Source organism: Catharus ustulatus, chromosome 4 (assembly GCF_009819885.2).
Source record: "Catharus ustulatus isolate bCatUst1 chromosome 4, bCatUst1.pri.v2, whole genome shotgun sequence".
In the NCBI taxonomy this organism is placed as follows: domain Eukaryota; kingdom Metazoa; phylum Chordata; class Aves; order Passeriformes; family Turdidae; genus Catharus; species Catharus ustulatus.
The window spans coordinates 10,199,167-10,216,343 of NC_046224.1; positions in this window are offsets into that span (position 1 = coordinate 10,199,167).

The following is a 17,177-nucleotide window of genomic DNA, read 5'->3' on the forward strand; positions in this document are numbered from 1 at the left end:
ATGTGTTAGGCAAAGCTTTCAATAGTCCATTCATGCACAGAAAGTGGACACATCCCTTGAGAAGAGATGCATCATTCTGTGCCATTCCTAGTTTAAAAAAAAAAAAAGAAAGAAAAAAAAAGAAAAAAAAAAGGAAAAAAAAAAAGGAAGAATAAAAAGAAAAAGAAAGGCATTTGGTATGGCCTAATTAACAGAAAAGACAGTAGCAGTGTTGCAAAAGTCCAACATTTCTGGACTTGCTCAGCTCGCAGAAACTGGTGAGAAAGGGTAGATTGCATTTAAAGACAGCAGAAAGAGAAAGAACCTGATTCAAAAATCAGAATGAACAATGAATTCATCAGGCTTTAGATCAACACAAGAAGAATGAATGAAGTGAAAATGCACGCAATTCTTCAGCAACATTCAAAGGTGCACAGATACTACACGCAGAAATGAACACTTTTTTGAAACAGAAAAACTTATGTTGGTATCATGTTGCAATCTATTTATCTTCTCACATGTGTAATCAACAAGTTATTCAGCTTAATAAGGATGAGTTAGCATGAGGATATCTGCATATTCTTTTTGACTGGAAAGATTTATGGAATGAATCAATGAATGAATGTCACCTGACATTATCAGTGCAGAGCATTAAAAACACCTTTTTTAAATTGCATTTTCAAGCTGATGTTTGCATATCATTTAGAAAGGGGAAACACTTATGCAAAAACAGACATTGAGACAGTCAAATACTTTTGAAAACTTATTTTCAGAGCAGATAAAAAAATGCAGAAAATAAATTGCCTATTACTACTCAGAAATCTGTAGTAAATCTAATTTTTCTGATTTCTTGTCTAGCAGAAGTTGATGTTCAACTCTTATTTTCATACGAAAGTCTAATTCTGATCCTATGAAAAATTTTATAATGAGAAAAAATAAGAGGTCCACAGAATCTGATAGGAAGCAGTGACTAAGCAGAACTCTCAGGACAATGATAGAAAATTCCTATGTTAATTTTTGCAACTTTCTCTTAATGGACAACTTATATCTTCTTTCTTCTTCCCAGAAACTACACAGACTCTACCTTCATAAGTTCTCTTTCTTTAATTACTCAAGAATACTAGCCAAGTATTGTACATTCTAATAGTGATAATAAGTGTTTAATTAGAAAATAAAGTCTAAGTTAATTTTTTCCAAAGTACTAATAGTATATATATATATATAAAAACACATATATATATATTTTGTGTGTATATATATATTTTTGTGTGTATATATATATAATATATATATAATATATATTATATATATATGATAAAATATTTTTGCAAAAGAAAGTACTGCAGGAAGTAAGGTAATGTATGATAGATGTTGGTATGCTTTGTGCTTCTGGATAGCTAGCCTGAAATTCATTTTTGTGTGACAGAAATCAACTACTCCCTCCAATGTTTTTAACTTTTTTGAGACCATTTAAGTGCAAGACAGTATAAAAATACATGTGTTATATTCTCTCCAAGCACCAAGGCTGTAAAAATAATTGCAGATGTAATTTATAGCTCTGAAAACGTCAGAGTTATATTTGTAATGATCGAAGTATGGAAGAATATTTTATGACTGCCTCAGCCACAGCTGGGTTTGGGATCTCTCCTTGTCTTGGATGCAGTATTAGCAAATCCCATGTAGTTATTCTGATTCTGTTCAATCCAAGAGACACTGCAATACCCAGCTGCTCCATAGGACCTGAAATTGCCCAGCAGTTCCCCCAGAGTCAAGTGAAACTGCCATTTAAACTAGTCTGCTCATCTCAACATGTAACTTAAATCAATCCAAGCATCTGAGAAAGGTATTTCAGAAGTTCTGATCACAAAGAAATCTAGCTGAAGGTAGACAGCCATCTGCAGAAGTGTGCCTGTTTACTTCTGCAGCTTTCTGGGCTTCAGAGGTGGAACCAAGGCTGCAGTGACAGGTTTTTTGTCACTCAGACTTCAGAGCTCTCTCCAGAGCTGAGCAGGCACCTCTGAAAGAGTTACTCTTCTAATTTAGAGCCACAAGTGGCTCCCATATCCCATAAAACAGTAGGAAAGTTCAAACATGTTCAAGTGATGAAAACTGATCTCTTTTCTTCTAGGATAACCTGTACATGTTTATATGATGAGACAGTTGCTAAAAAATAAAATCCCTGTCTGATGGGACATTAATACCTTTTCCCAGTGTTTGCATCCTGGTTCTGGATGTAATCTGCCTAGACTGGAGTAGTTCTGGTAATGGGTCCCAGTTGGATCATCACTGGTGGTCCCATCCTGCAAGCCACCATGGGTCACCCTGCCAGTGTGCTATTTGCCAAGGAAGGAAACTCAATAGAGGCTGAAGGCCATCAGAGCTCCGGGTCAGGCTTTATAATCTGCACAGTTTGATGCAGGACAACCAACCGGGATTGACACATCATGTCCACATAAGCTAAACCTCCCAATATCCAAAAGCAGTGAGACACAATTTTTCTATTTGTTGTTTCCTCTCTCCCTGTGTCTGTGTTGGATCATAAAGTCTTCCCTTTACCTCACACTCTCTCTTGTGAGGAGTTGAGAGGCCAGGAGTGTCATGGGAATACGAGTATCTGTGTCCTGTCCCTAGGCATCCCCAGAGGAGTAAATCCCACCCAGGCTGGTTACACAGGCAGGCACACCTGCCCACAGCCCCCACCTGGCTGCACAATTAACACCCAGATCTGGCAAATGGAGGCTTGGCCATGGGTCCCTACTACCCATCAAATATGTCTACATAAACACTTCATGCACCAGCTGCTTCCATTTAGTATTGCAGAGAGCTGGGAACACACAGCTCCACAATGTCAGCTCTTTGCTGATATTAATGAAGGTTGTCTTAGAGCAAAGTGGGCATTGTCTCCTCTTGAAGGCTGTAGGATTTGAAAACAAGCTTTCAGACTTTTCCCATGCAGGAATATGCCTACACAGAGCATCCTGTATCCACACAACTGATATAAAAAATAACAAGAGTTTCCTCTGAAAATGCACTATGCACTTCAGGATCATTCTGTATTGACAGAGTTCAACTGGAGTATTTTTCTTTGTTTGCTGGGGACATAGTTGTATAAATACATTCAGGTGAAGGAACAAGAGAAATTTCTAAAAAACAGCAACAAAAGCTGTTTTGTTTTGTCTTATTTTTTTTTTCCATCCCCTGCTAATGGATGCCTTCTGCTCATTGTAGGTGTCATTGTGCTGATATATTCTTTTCATATATTTCCAAATTCCTCGAATCAATTCTAAGCAAAAGGCACTAGAACTAGGTTTGTCAAAACAAAACTACCCCTTGGAGCCAGTGGAGCTTTGACATCACTCTAGGATGTGCCAAATGCACTCATTTACTCAGAGCTCATTCTTGGATACTATTCTCTCTGGGGAGCAACTATACATCAAACAAATGCTTTGTAAAAAGCTCTATTCATGGCTCTATGACAGATTCATTTTTAATATCTGTAAGACACAATTTCTAAGGCAGAATTTCATGTACAAATAGATTTTACTTATTTCCAGAATCATTGCTATGCTCATGAACATTTTTAAGTAAAAGTCCATGCAAAAGTCACCAGCAGAAAAGCTGCAGTTGCACATAAATAACATCCTTTTCCCCTTTTTGTCTGAGAGGATTTTATTGGCATGGTCTTACCTGCCAAACTAATGAAGATGGTCAGATGAAATAGAAACAATTGCAAACAATTCAAGGACTGCTTTTAAGTCAGAGGCTGCTTTTTTAAAATTGTATCAGAATCCAGACCCTGTTAAGCAATTCAACTCAATGAATGTTTCAGTGTGATGCCAGAGCAAGCTCAGTGTATTAGCAAAAAATCTGTATTAATTTTCACATATAAAGGTAAAAATGAAGGCACAATATGTAAATGACACAACCCCCCCAAAATCCATTTTGCAGAAGATACTTTGATTTTTGCTAAATAAATTTCAGTGTATATACAGTGTTCCACTGTCTTTTTTTCAAAGTAAAATCTGAACTAGCTGTGTCTGTAGATTAAGTTCTTCTTGAAAGTATTTGTCACATCTGAAGACTGAATACAGCATTGGAGTTGCCTGTTAATGAAGGTAATATAAAAAACAATGCAGTAGTGGAAAACTTGGACAAGAATGCAAAAACCAGAATCTCCCTCACTAACCTCTTCAAACTGTTTGGATGTATATATAATGTATATTAGCAGTAAGCAAGTGGCAGCCAGAGGCCCCAGTGAGTTTGGAGCCCTCACTGTGCTGATCATTGTATGAGCATAAACAGGAAATATTCCTTCCCTCAAAATCACTACAATCAAGACATCAGCAATACACATCGGGCTTGCAGGAAGCAGTGTGGAAGAAGGATGCTGAACCTCAGGGCAACTAATTGGAACACAAGACTGTGAAATCTTTTGGCTGAACATTCAGCCGCAAGCTTGAGACTTTTTTTTTTTTTTTATTCCATGAAACAAGTCGACAAGAACTAGAAATGAATCACTTGCAGCCTGTCTACTTAAGGACTCTCATTAACCACGGTATCACGGTGAAGATGGATCTTAAGACAGAAACTAAAGGAGACCAGGGTAATGGTTGTGTCTAATGACTTGGTTGTAAAGGCACAGGATCTAATAAAGCACAAGTTAATAAGCTCTCACTATGAGAGACGTGACAGAAAGCCGTGGTAATGACAGAATTTCTATAACCAGATTATATAAATAATCTGGGTTGGTAGTGAGAGCCGTGGACAGAACTCTACATTAAATTTTAAGCACTTGCATTACCTGAGCTAGAGAATCCATTGCAGCAATCACAAAATTGTTGCATACCCTTAATTTCATTGTTTAAGCTATTAGAAGGGGAAAGAAAAACCAATAAATAAAGAGTTCAGTTTAAAAATATTTATAGCATCTGAGCTCTGGGCCATTCCTGTGCTGCTGCTGCTCTGGTTATCTTTCCCAGTACATCAGGGGTTCTGAGCAGAGCCTACCACTCCTGAATCATCCTTTCTGACAGCCAGGAATTGTGTGAGAGGAGATAGACTTATCATTACAAAGTCAATGACCTGAATTTTTCCAAGATTTCTAGTAAAAACAGAACATGATAATGAATGTCTTTGCCTAGCCAGTTACAGTTCACTATCTTTCCTAAAATACCAACAGTGAGTAACCAAAGATGGAAAATAGTTCAGGGAGAACACTTTCATCCTTTCTCCAATGGAAATTTTATCTGGGAGAAGGAGACTGTTACAGTTTGACCAAAAAAACCCCCAACCATCTAAACAAACTTAAAACAAAAAACAACAACAATAAAACCCCCACATAGTTGCTGTTAAAATGGAACTTTAGAGGATGTGTAAGCAAGATACCGGGATTTTAGGACAGTAATCAATAAAGTCACTTGCTATATTATTTCAGCTGCTGCCTCCTATGATACATTTGCTGTTACTGAGACTCAAAACATTGTGTGAGTCACATTCACAAATATACAGTATAATGCCTAATGACTTTTATCACATTTCAAAATTTTTTTCCTTTGTCTTCTGGTTCTGGTTAGGACAATGGTCTAATCATAGCCCAGAAAAATATCTGGATTGTAAATCTCAGTCAAGTAATTAAAAAACCAACAAAAACAAAAACAAAAAAGAGGTGAAGAAGAAAATAATTAGAAGCAGGAAAAAAGAGAGAAGATGAAGCAGAAGGGAATTTGCAATTTCAAAACTGATATTAAGCAAATTATTATGACTTGGAAAAGAAAGGTACAAAAAATATTTGCATAGCCACCACTGCTGGAGAATCTGAAAAACAGAAAACCACACTTGCTAAAAGTAAGCTGATTTCCAGGGCAGGGAAAAGTGCTTCCCCCTGATTATCATTGCTGCTGCTCCCCCACCCAACCCTCCTCTTCCTCACTCCTCACCCACCAGTGATGGCAGATGGCCATGAGAGCTGAGCAGGCTGCAAGGAATAGGTGTGCTACAGGGGAAAGGTACTCCAGAGCAAGCTGCTGGAGGCAGGGAGATTGTCCACGGGTTCTGTCCCTGCTGGGCAGCAGCACAGTGGCCGTGGCTCCCCTCATTCCTGCTGTCCTTGAGGGGAAGTGCTCTGAAAACAGGCCTGCTGCAGACAGCAAACAGAGCAAACACAGCAGCAAGAAGGGATCACTCCATCCCTGCTCATCTAGTGTCTGACAGATCCATGTAGACCTGACGTGACAGTTGCCTACGATTTGCAGAGCCCCACAGCCAAGGGGGAGGGGGAGGGAGGGCAAGTGGGATAAATAATGATACATCCACAATAACAAGGCAGTGGCGTGGAAATCTGTCAAGAAATACACATTTCTTATCATAGGGAGAAAGCAAGGCCTAATCTTCTTTAATACAAGACTGAAGTTAACACGTTCTGCTACATGGGAAATAAACCATCTCCTTTCTTCAGGAGCAGAGGTGTCCCTCCATCTGCATAATAGCTGTGCACAGCTTGGGATCACTTGATCTTCCAGACCCCCCTCTCTTCCTCAGCTGGGTTGTTATCATCCTCTGTTATTATCTTCATATTTCCCCTGGTTATTATCAGCATGTTACCTTTGCCTTTATGTCGACAATCTACCTGGCAATTTTCTCCTCTCCAGCTGGCTTTCGTGTTTCCTAGGTAAGAAAACTAATGTTCTTTGCTCCAGAGTGAATGTCCTATTCATTATTCTCAATGTACTGTGACACAGCAACACTGAATATCAAAAGCCTGCAGTAAATTCTCATCTATTTCTCAGTCATATAGAACAATTAAGCAAACAGCACAAATAGCAACCTGCCTTTTAGCGTTCCTACTGAATTTAGATTTGACTGTGCTACTTTTAACAATTGCCCAGATTCAATGCAAATGAATGTGTGGATAAATACTGTTCAATATTGCATATTATGATGTGCCAGAGAGCACTTCTATTGTACCACACTCTTGATGGTAACCCAGATAAATCACTTTTCATACCCAAACAGGTTGAAGCAGGATGCAATTAGTGAAAAAATTGCTGCAAAGAAACTCTGTACTAATACTGTGATCAGCTGTCTGCATCCCTAAGGCTCCTGCACTGGCAGTGAAATGAACTCTTGCCAAGGGTTTGCCTCTGACCCAGTCTGTACTCTCAGTCAAGTCTGTGGAGGTGGGGCTGCCTTGATGTCACGGTTTGGGTATCCTTTTTCTCCCAGAGTGGAACTGAAAACTGCAGTCACCAGCATCTCACAGAATCACAGAATGGGCAAGGTTGGAAGGGAACACAGTCGGTCATCTAATCCAAGTCCTTGCTCTAGCAGGGTCGTTGCAGAGCACATGGCACAGGATTGCATCCAGACAGTTCTTGAATATCTCCAGTGAGGGGAACTTCACAACAATCTCAAAAACCTTAACAGAAGCAACAAATAAAATTGATCTAGTTCAGAATAAGTAACTGAGTGCTCCATTGTTCTTGACAATCACACTGAGGTACATAATGGTCGTTTGGTCTTTCAGTTAAGTAAAGGTTAAATTCCCTCTTGTCTTGTAAAATTTACCATTCTTATACTAAAAGTCTTTACCTTCTTTTATAAATACATCAAAATCTGTAGATCTCAGCAAAGACACATGATCAGTAGCCAGCATTTCTCATGCTCAGTATCTCAGAGTCCTGAAAATTTTACCAAAGTGGAGGTCAAGCTGACTGTAAGGTCATAATATGTGAAAATCAAGGTATGACAACCTTAGATCAAAATCCAAATATTAAACATCCACTTAAAAGTAATAATTAAAACTAATAAATAAAACAGCAATTAAGCCACCATTATTTACTGCCCTTGTTTCTTCATTTAAAAATTACAGAATTATAAGAATTTAAATTAAAATATTGTTGTCAATTTTAATTTGAAAAGATTATTTAAAGAGGACTTAATGACTTCACTTTTTAAAGTCATTTTGTACTCATGTTTAATTAAATGCACAAGGACTTCCACTGAGAATCAGGATGTTCTAAATAATGTAATAATAACTTGTGTAACCAATTACTGTAAAATAAAACTGGATTATCCAATATGACCTGTCTGGCTTTGGTATTCATAATTTTAAAACCCTTTTAATTAAATCCTCAGGGTACTATATTTAATGTAAAACAACCATGACCCCCTTTATAATATAAATGTAGTAGCCATAGTGGGTCAGGAATGAATTTTGGTTCCACAACTGAGTGACTCATTCATCAGAAAATTTTCTGGACTGTCATTCTATTTAAACAACATTATGAGCCAGTTTCTCAGCTGGTGTAAATAGGGTGTTGTGTTGTAAATTGACTGTAATGGCGCTAGGGCTTTATACCACTGCTCTTTATTTCTAAGCAACAGAAAACAGAGGAAAGTGTACATGCATTCTTTGGTTTGCTAATGAAGATGAGGTTTATTCTGAGAAAAAATATTTCACTTCTTCTCCCTCCCTCCTGGGCTTTTTGTTTGGTTGTTGTTTTTTTTTTTTTTTTGTTAGGGTTTAGTTTTTGGGTGTTTTTTCTTGTAGGAGTTCTGGGGAGCATGCATCATTATGGCTTTGGGTTTTGGATTTTGTTTTCCTGTTAATTAGGGTTGTGCTTTCCAGAACAGCATCAAGGCCAAGTGAGAACTTGTTATCTAAAGGGCATGACAATAAACATATCAAATTGAGGAGTGCTTTTTCTACAATGTTAGCAGTCAACCCACACGTGCTATAATAGTTTTCCCCTTTTTCTGATTTTTTTCCTGCCTATTTTTAAACCAGCTGAACTATCTTTGCTTCACAGTGAAGACCTGTGAGTATGTTATCTCCTCATTTTGCTTTTTTATATCATTTAAATAGTTATTACATTTATAAAACACAGATTTTCTCAAAATATAAAAAGTCAGGACTTAAGTGCAGACACACAGACATGCTCAATATCCAGTCACAGAAAGTCTCAAAATGAATTTGTATTTTTTTAATTTACACTGATGAACCTATGAAGATGTCTAAAATATGCTGCAGTTAGTATGGGCAAAATGTATTGCTCACTAGATTAATATACTGAATTTAATCTATAATACACTAATCTGGAAAAAAAAATGTAAGTAGAACCAATCAGAACATGTTAGAAGGCTGATTGTGGATATCTCATTGCTTGTTTTCCTTTGTCATTGCTTTTCAGAGGTTGCCTTTGGAAGTTTAAATAATAGCTTAGGCCCTGACACTAAAAATGTAACAGAATTATGTAAAAATCTATTCAGATTTTTAACTTATGCACTGTTTTCTTGTGAAGGCAAAGTATGTAAGAGAATCACTGAGGAACAGACCTCAGGGAGTCCTGACCTCAGCACTGGGCAGGTACACGAAGCATTTATTGATTTATTGCAATGCAGCTAACATTCCATTTTGCAAATCAAAAATTATCAACTATTTAACAAGATTTAAGGCCTTTTAATTCATAAGGCCACTTGATTCCTTTTTTCTGGAACACTTAGCAATCTATCAGACTTAGTCTTTATTCTTTTATCAGAAGATTTTATTTTCTATAGGACATGGTCCCAGAATAAATTCTGCCATGTTGTCATGGTTTAGCAATGCTACTCCCCAACTCAGCGTTCCCACTGAGTCTCAATTGGAAAGGACCTCTTCTCCCTGGAAGAAATTCCCTTTCCCCTATTCCCCAGCTCCAGCAATGACAAGGCAGTACAGAACAACCTCCAAGTCCTATCCATGACCCCTCCTGGCTACTGCGAAAATTAACCCTGTCATGGCTGGAATCAGGATGCATACATATATTACTTCTGTCATATCAGAAGGGAAAAAGAAAACAAACAAAAAAAAATAGAATCATTTTTTTCAGCTTCTTTTAAAAACTGAAACACAAAAATTTTATCTTTTCTTGTCTTTCTGTCTGGGACTGAGGTAATAGGACAAGAGAAAATTGAAGCAAACTTACCTACTGCTGTGGACTGAGTAGAAATATGTGCTGCAACTACAAAGTTTCAAATATAAGACAGAGATACATAAGGAGAAAAAAATAATTCATTCCAAAAAAAGGTAGCTTGGTAAAATATGTGTTTTTATTGTTTTCATATTCAGTTCTTGATGTTAATATACGAACATGCACTCTGTGTGCACATCATGTAATCAGCTCATAGGGTAAGCATTAAATTAGATTATATTTTCATGCTCAGCACATTGATGAGGAAATAAACAAAACACATATCACTGATTTGTAATTCTTGATTTCCAGTAGGGAGTTGTCCAGAAGTACTAAATCAAGAGCCACTGAACCATCACATTTCTATTTGTTATTGTTGAATAGATTTTATCCTTTTCCTTCTCACTTTGTCATGCTTTCTTAGTTTTCTTTCTTCACCAATTTCTTTCATTAGCTAACATGTCCACATGTGCATGCAAGCATAGAAATATATGTTTTTTTGTATTTTTTCCAGTGACACCGGGATGATGATCTAAATAAATAATTGTAATATGTGTGTGTGTCTGTTTGTGTAGTGATCTCTACATTTTCTATTCTACATTTGAAAGAGTTGTAACAGTATGGACATTACAAATAATCTGTTTGACCAGCAAACAGAGAATACTATAGATATTACAGAAAATGAGGCTGCTTCTTTTTTGTTCTTTTTCTCTCTGTGTTCTAATTAATCCTTCCCTGAGAAATATTTTTCTATTGATAGGAAAATGAAACAAAACAAAACAAAACATGAACTGAACCACAGGAGCCCTGCTTTATCATTTGAAAGTCTTAAAATATCGCAGATACTAATATATAAGACTATCTCATTTCTTGCTGTAAACGAAGTGAATCTTCTTTCTTTATGCTAGTGTTTGATCCACTGGCTATTTTTCAAGATAAATTAGAATTGAACACATTTCAATCATCCTGGTGTACTCTAGCTATTGTAAGCAGCAGGTGCATAACTCTGCTCAGGCACAGACAATCTCTGAGCCCTCTTCAGGCATAGTCTTAGGTAGGTTTTCAGGCACAGCTCTTATATATCACTATAATCAAAGTGGTGCTTTCTTTTTTACAGAATATGGTCTCCTGGTTGCTTCTAAATGGTCTCTCGCATCACTGGATAGAATGGAAATATTTTCTCATTCTAAGATTTTATCTTTGTTCCCAGCCAGTATTATGGTAGGAACTAACTGTATAAGCAAAAATATTACAGTGATGACATTCCAAAACTTCAGCTGCAAATTTCCATTTCTACTGCCCTTCATATTTTCAGTCTTTCAGATGAAAAATAATGGTTAAATTCTGATGGAAAAACATGAATAAATTTGCTGAAAGTATATCCTTTCAATTAAGATTTTCCATTTATCTTAGGAGAAAAATGGTTAGCTACAATTTCTTATGTTCTTTCTGCTTAGAAACTAGAATAAATTTCATAACTATTATGTCAGGAATATGGCTAGCAACAGACCCCTTATTACCTATGTCTTAAGCCCTATTCTTTAACTTCAAGATTACTGCAGGAGTCTTTAATAATTAATTTTGCAAAAAATTTTCTTGTTTAAGGGCACAATGAAGCTGTTACCATAAGTTACCTTATATGTATAAGGTACATAGATACATGAGTACTTTCTAGGAAGGACTGTAGAATAATATCAAAGATTCATAAAAAATATATGATAAATAAATAAAATAGTGTCAATAAATAACAATAGTGTCAATAAGGCATATTTTCCAGAAAAATATTTAGCTTAGATAATGTAATTTAATTTTAGTGTGTCATGGATAGAATGTCCCACATATGTCACTCTGTCAAAAGTACAAACCAATTATCATAAATCAGACAAAGGGAAAACATGAAACAAAAAAAATAAAAGAAAAACAACAACAAATTTTTTTTTTTCATGCTTAGTTTATTTACACATTGATAAAGAAGTTATAAGCCATTATATCCAGAAGCTTTTGTTTTTATTTGGTGGGAAAGATGAGAAAAGGAGTCCAAATATGCAAAACCTGAAAAAAACATAGTTGCAATGAAGTTTCACACTCATGGTCTCCGAAGCACGTATGTAGCTGTCATCATCACAGCTCATAAAACCTGCCTACGTACAGTCACAAGTGCTCAGGGTTTACCAGGAGCCAAACGGGCAGATGGATGGATCATTCTCTGCATATGTGTCTACATAGTTTTACCCTCTCTGGATACCTCTGATTATCCTCCCTCCATCTGCAGGCTCTCTTCAACTCATGTTTGTCCCTTTTGAACCCCAGAGCAAACTTTTATGAACAGTAGAACAGAAGTGTGGGATGATGTGGTGTACATGTATTCTAAATGCACTTGACCCAGCTCCAATGGGCAGGACACTGGATATATGTACATGCTACCAATAAATTTATTCTTTAGTTCATTGTAAATGTCACCTTATACATCCACCACACTGCCTGCATTTTGGTATGCCTTGAAATTCAGCTTTGGGACGTGACAACTGGCATGCTGATTAGGAGACTTGGTTGGAATATATGAATGTAAAAAATCCGCATTAGGTCAAACCAGCTGGGGTCTATTCCAGTAAACTGAATCTAACAATGGACCAAAATCTGGAGGACATGATACCAATGAACAACAATCATCTGTATCTCTCCTTATCATTCTCCTGTCCTCGAGTTGCTTCCATTTCAGAGATCTGCTGAGCCCGATGAAGGGCTCTTGTGTTTGGTAAACATTGATAGGTTTCTTCTGCGTAAACATGTCCAATCTTCTCTTAAGTCTACAGGGAGGTTTCACATGCAAATTATTCTTCAGCAAGAACTTGTTTCTGTCTAGTGTCTTGTATAATCAATTTCAACTATCACCTCCCCTCTTAAAAAAAAAAAAAAAAGAAGGTGGGTTCTGTGAGTTTCGTTTGACTGTCTCTTGTTCTTCAACTAGAAGAGACTGTGAAGAGTTTCATCTCTGCCCACTGTCTTCTTATCACTCAAGAGGTTATTTAATTTCTGTCACATCCTTCCCCCTCTTTTCTAGACAGAAGACTTGTAGCTCACACAAGGGTTCCTTGCATGAAAGCTGTTACAGACAGTTGATCATCTTGTCACCTTTCTTTGCAATTTTTAAATTCTCCTTCATGAATTTGAGATGAGAAGATCAGGACTGCATAGAAGTTTCCAGGATATGTCTGAATCCATGACTTTATATGGTGTAAGTGACCTCTGTTTTGCTCTTACTTTCTTTATAATTTCTAACATTTGCTTTATGATGGCTACTGAGCACCAGCTGACATTTCAGTGCAAATCTCTTTCTGGGTAACAAAAATTGCCTCTGACTGACAACAGTTATCGCAGTGCACTTTGTATATGAAAGTTGAATTCTTTCCTTCTTCTATCCTTTTACATTTAACTATGCTGACTTTAATCTGCTTTTTTTTTTCTCTTTCACTTACCTCATAAAAACCTTCTGCAATTTTTTCTAGTTAGACCTCATCCTACCTTGAATAATTTAGTATCATCATCCAGCTTTCTTACATCACTGCTCACCCTGTTATGCAGGTCACTGATAACCATATTAAGCAGAACAATTCCCTGCACATATTTCTGTGGAATCCTACTGCTCATCTTCCTTCACTGGGAGAATTGACTATTTACTTCTACTCTTTGTTTTATAACCAATTCTTTATCTAAGTTATGACCTTCTTACCTCTTATGTGTGGCTGCTTAATATCTAAACCTAAATAATATTTTCTATTTGATATAATAAAATAGATTATATCAATCACATCCCCTTTATCCATATGTCTGCTGACCCTTTCAAAGACCTCCAATAAATTTCCAAGATAGTAGCTCCTTTTGCAAAAGCCATGCTGACTTTTCCAAGGTAAAGTACATCTATTCATATCTACATCAATTCCATTCTTAATTACAGTTTATCCTAATTTTCCTGCTGTAGACACCTGGTTTACAAGCCAGAACATTGTGCAATTTTTTTTTTTTTAATTTGTTGTTTTATTTGCCATCCCTCAAGTCTTTAGCAAAGGAATTTTAAAGATTAGACATCAGTGTTATTAATTCAGCTACTTCGCCTCAGATTTTCTTCAGAAATTTTAAACATTCTATGCCCCTCTCAGGTTTGTTCTCTTCACTTTGACAATTAATTCTGTAATCTCTGCTTGTGTCTTAAGTAAGCCTTCTGAAATTCCCCTCAAAGAGGAGAGAGAATGAAGAATTTTGCATGCAGATAAAACAGTCAGGAAAGTTGATTCCATCCAAGAAGGAAGCTTTTCAATTCTGTAAAGTCTCTAAAAAGCAGAAAGCTCAAAGTTAATTTCCCTTCTTAGCCAAGACATTTAGCTTTTCTTTTCAGTTTAGATACTTATTAGGGCTGCAAGGAGGTAACCACAGTTTTTCTAAGCAATTACAATGTCTATATATGATATGGCTAAGGTTTTCATTCCATAATGACTTTTGGGCATTTCAAGTCTAAGAGATGATCTATTTGTTTGTCTTTTCCTTCTGTAGTTACCAGATTTATAAGTAGTTTTAACTAGATGAAAAACATTCTCATACCTAGAGCTTGCTTTTATCATCTCCTCATTCTTTAAAATAGGTTACCTTGAAATACTGCTGCTAATTTCTGCTTGTACCCTTATGCAGCAGAACACAGCACAGCCTTATGCAAGCAACAAGTAACTCTAGAAAACGAAAAATTACTGGGAAAATAATAAAGACTTGATAATTTATGATATATGGCAGCACTGACAATATGAAAAAATAATTGCATGCACATGCAGCCTACACAGATACCTCTTAACCTTCCTGCAGCAACTGCTTGCACAGTCTCCTGGTTTAAGGTAGTGCTGACTTTGCATTTGTAGTGGGGTAAGTGCTCAGCCAGTCAGGTATTGCAGCTCAACTGAGATACCTGGATTTATTCAATTGCAGTTACCACTTATTTACATTTCAATTATTTGAAACAGGAAAGTTGTGTCTCTGATGAAAAGAATATTGTTTGCAACTGTTTCTACTCCAAGCTCTTACACATCAGAAAATGAGCAAAAGCTTATTCTCTTCAGGGGAGACTGCTTGGTCAGCAGATGTTCTACAAAGTGGAAGATGAACAACATTGGGTGTAAGGCCATGAGTTCTTACAGCACTGCTCTTGTTACTGCAGAACTTTATGCACTCTGCATTCTCTTCTCATTATAATCTTTATCCTACTCAACTATAAACTCATTAGGGTCCGTCAATATGACAAGCTGTCCACTTTGCATCTCTCAGCTATTTTGATACTTGCTAATAATCACATTTTTCTTTATTTCATATCCATAAGTCAGCATAAGTAATGCATGACTTCAGCCATGTTGTATGCCACAGTAATTTGGCCATTGGCAATGCGTGACAATCTGAATTTTGATCATTTGGCTGAAACAACACACCTTTTAAAACATATTTTTCTAAATCTTGCAAATCTACACTTTCAGTTAAACCACATGTATCTAAACATATATGTTATTTTGAACAAAACAATTCTAATGTCTTGCTCTTTTTTGTTTAATGAACTTCATAAAGCTGAATTGAAAATAGCATATTATTTATTTGCACAAATTATGATGGTTTTACCTCTATATTTCTATGTTTTTATGAACATTCTGCAAATTTACCTGGTTTTTTCAATCCCTGAAATGGACCTTTAGAGAAAAAACACTGTTTTCTGTTTTCACTGAGATTTCTAGATCCAGGGATACTGTTCTAGAAACCTGGTCTAGTGGAAGGTGTGCCTGCCCATGGCAGGGGATTTGGAACTAGATGATTTTTAAGGTCCATTCTGATCCAAACTGCTCTATGATTCAATGAAATTGCAAAAGCTGAAAATATTTTGAAAACACAATAAATACCAAGTGTTTTATCTTCTGGGTTTTCCTCTTTTTTTCTTGTTAACAGCTGTGTACCTTGGTACCTTGTTAGGATCCACTGTTGGGAAGGGTTATGAAAAAAATGTTTCCTAATTCCAAAAGTTTTGTGAAAGTAGAAACCAAAATACATTCTACAGAAGATATTTGAAATTATCATTTTCAAATTTTGATGGAAAACAACTGAACTTTTTTCCTCTATTCCATCTATTTTGGGTCATGGAAGTAGGGGAATAACTGCTAGATAAACCAAAAATTTAAGAAAGAATTAGGGGAATAGCTTCTAGGTAACATCAAAAATTTAAGAAAGAAGGATCATAATTGTTTCTAAGCTGCAATTTAGTCATTAAGTAACAACACATCTGCATAAATAGAATTTTAAAAATTTATATTAAATGCCTAATTACCTTGAGAAAAGCAATTTAGTTTGGTTTATAATAAAACGAAGATCACTTTTCAGCACTCAAAGATTGTTTTTGGTATAATTATTTTTGCTTAAGCATCATTTGAATTGTTGATAGTGGAATTGCTAATTATCTAGTTTGATATTGATTACATTGTTGTATTGTTTATGTTTACTTAAATATAAGCAATGTCTTGTTATTGCTGATAGTGGCAATTGATGTGCTATTACTCTTGTTCTAATGTTTTCATACAAATATAAAATATTGAAATGATTTTATATATATCAGTAGCCTTCCTGTAAGCTAGTGGACTAAGAAGCTTTATTGACTGGCAGATGTTGATTGATCTTTGTGTCTCCTATATCAAACACAAAATTTTGAAGTTCAGTTTTAGGCAATAATTTTCTTGGTTTTGTTATAATGTCTCAAGAAGATATTTTATGTATTTTTTGACTGAAGCAGTAAGATCTAGACACAGTCTCTAGATATTAGTTACAGAACAAAGAATTGTGTGATGTTTTCGTAGAAATTAATCATGTCCAAATTAAAAAGAATGTTGCACTTCCTGCTTTTAAAGCTCTTGATTACTGAATTTTGACAGTTCAGCTTGTAAGAGGATCCACCATTGGGCATTAAAAAAAAAATTCCTCCATCCTAGACTCAGTAAAGTGTCTGATCCTTAGTTTTTTTTCTCCCTAAGAACTTAACATGGTATGAAGAGGTTCAAAGTGTGCAAAACAGTGCAGAAGATCTCTGTGAATGAATAGAACATTCTGTGCTCTCTGCTAATTCTGCTCTGGCAGTTTAGGAACAGCAATGTCCAAACAGACTAATGCACTGTCCTGGCAATTTCAGTAGAACTTCGACATACATGGGGCACTTGTGGCTGCAGATTAATCACTTCTGCC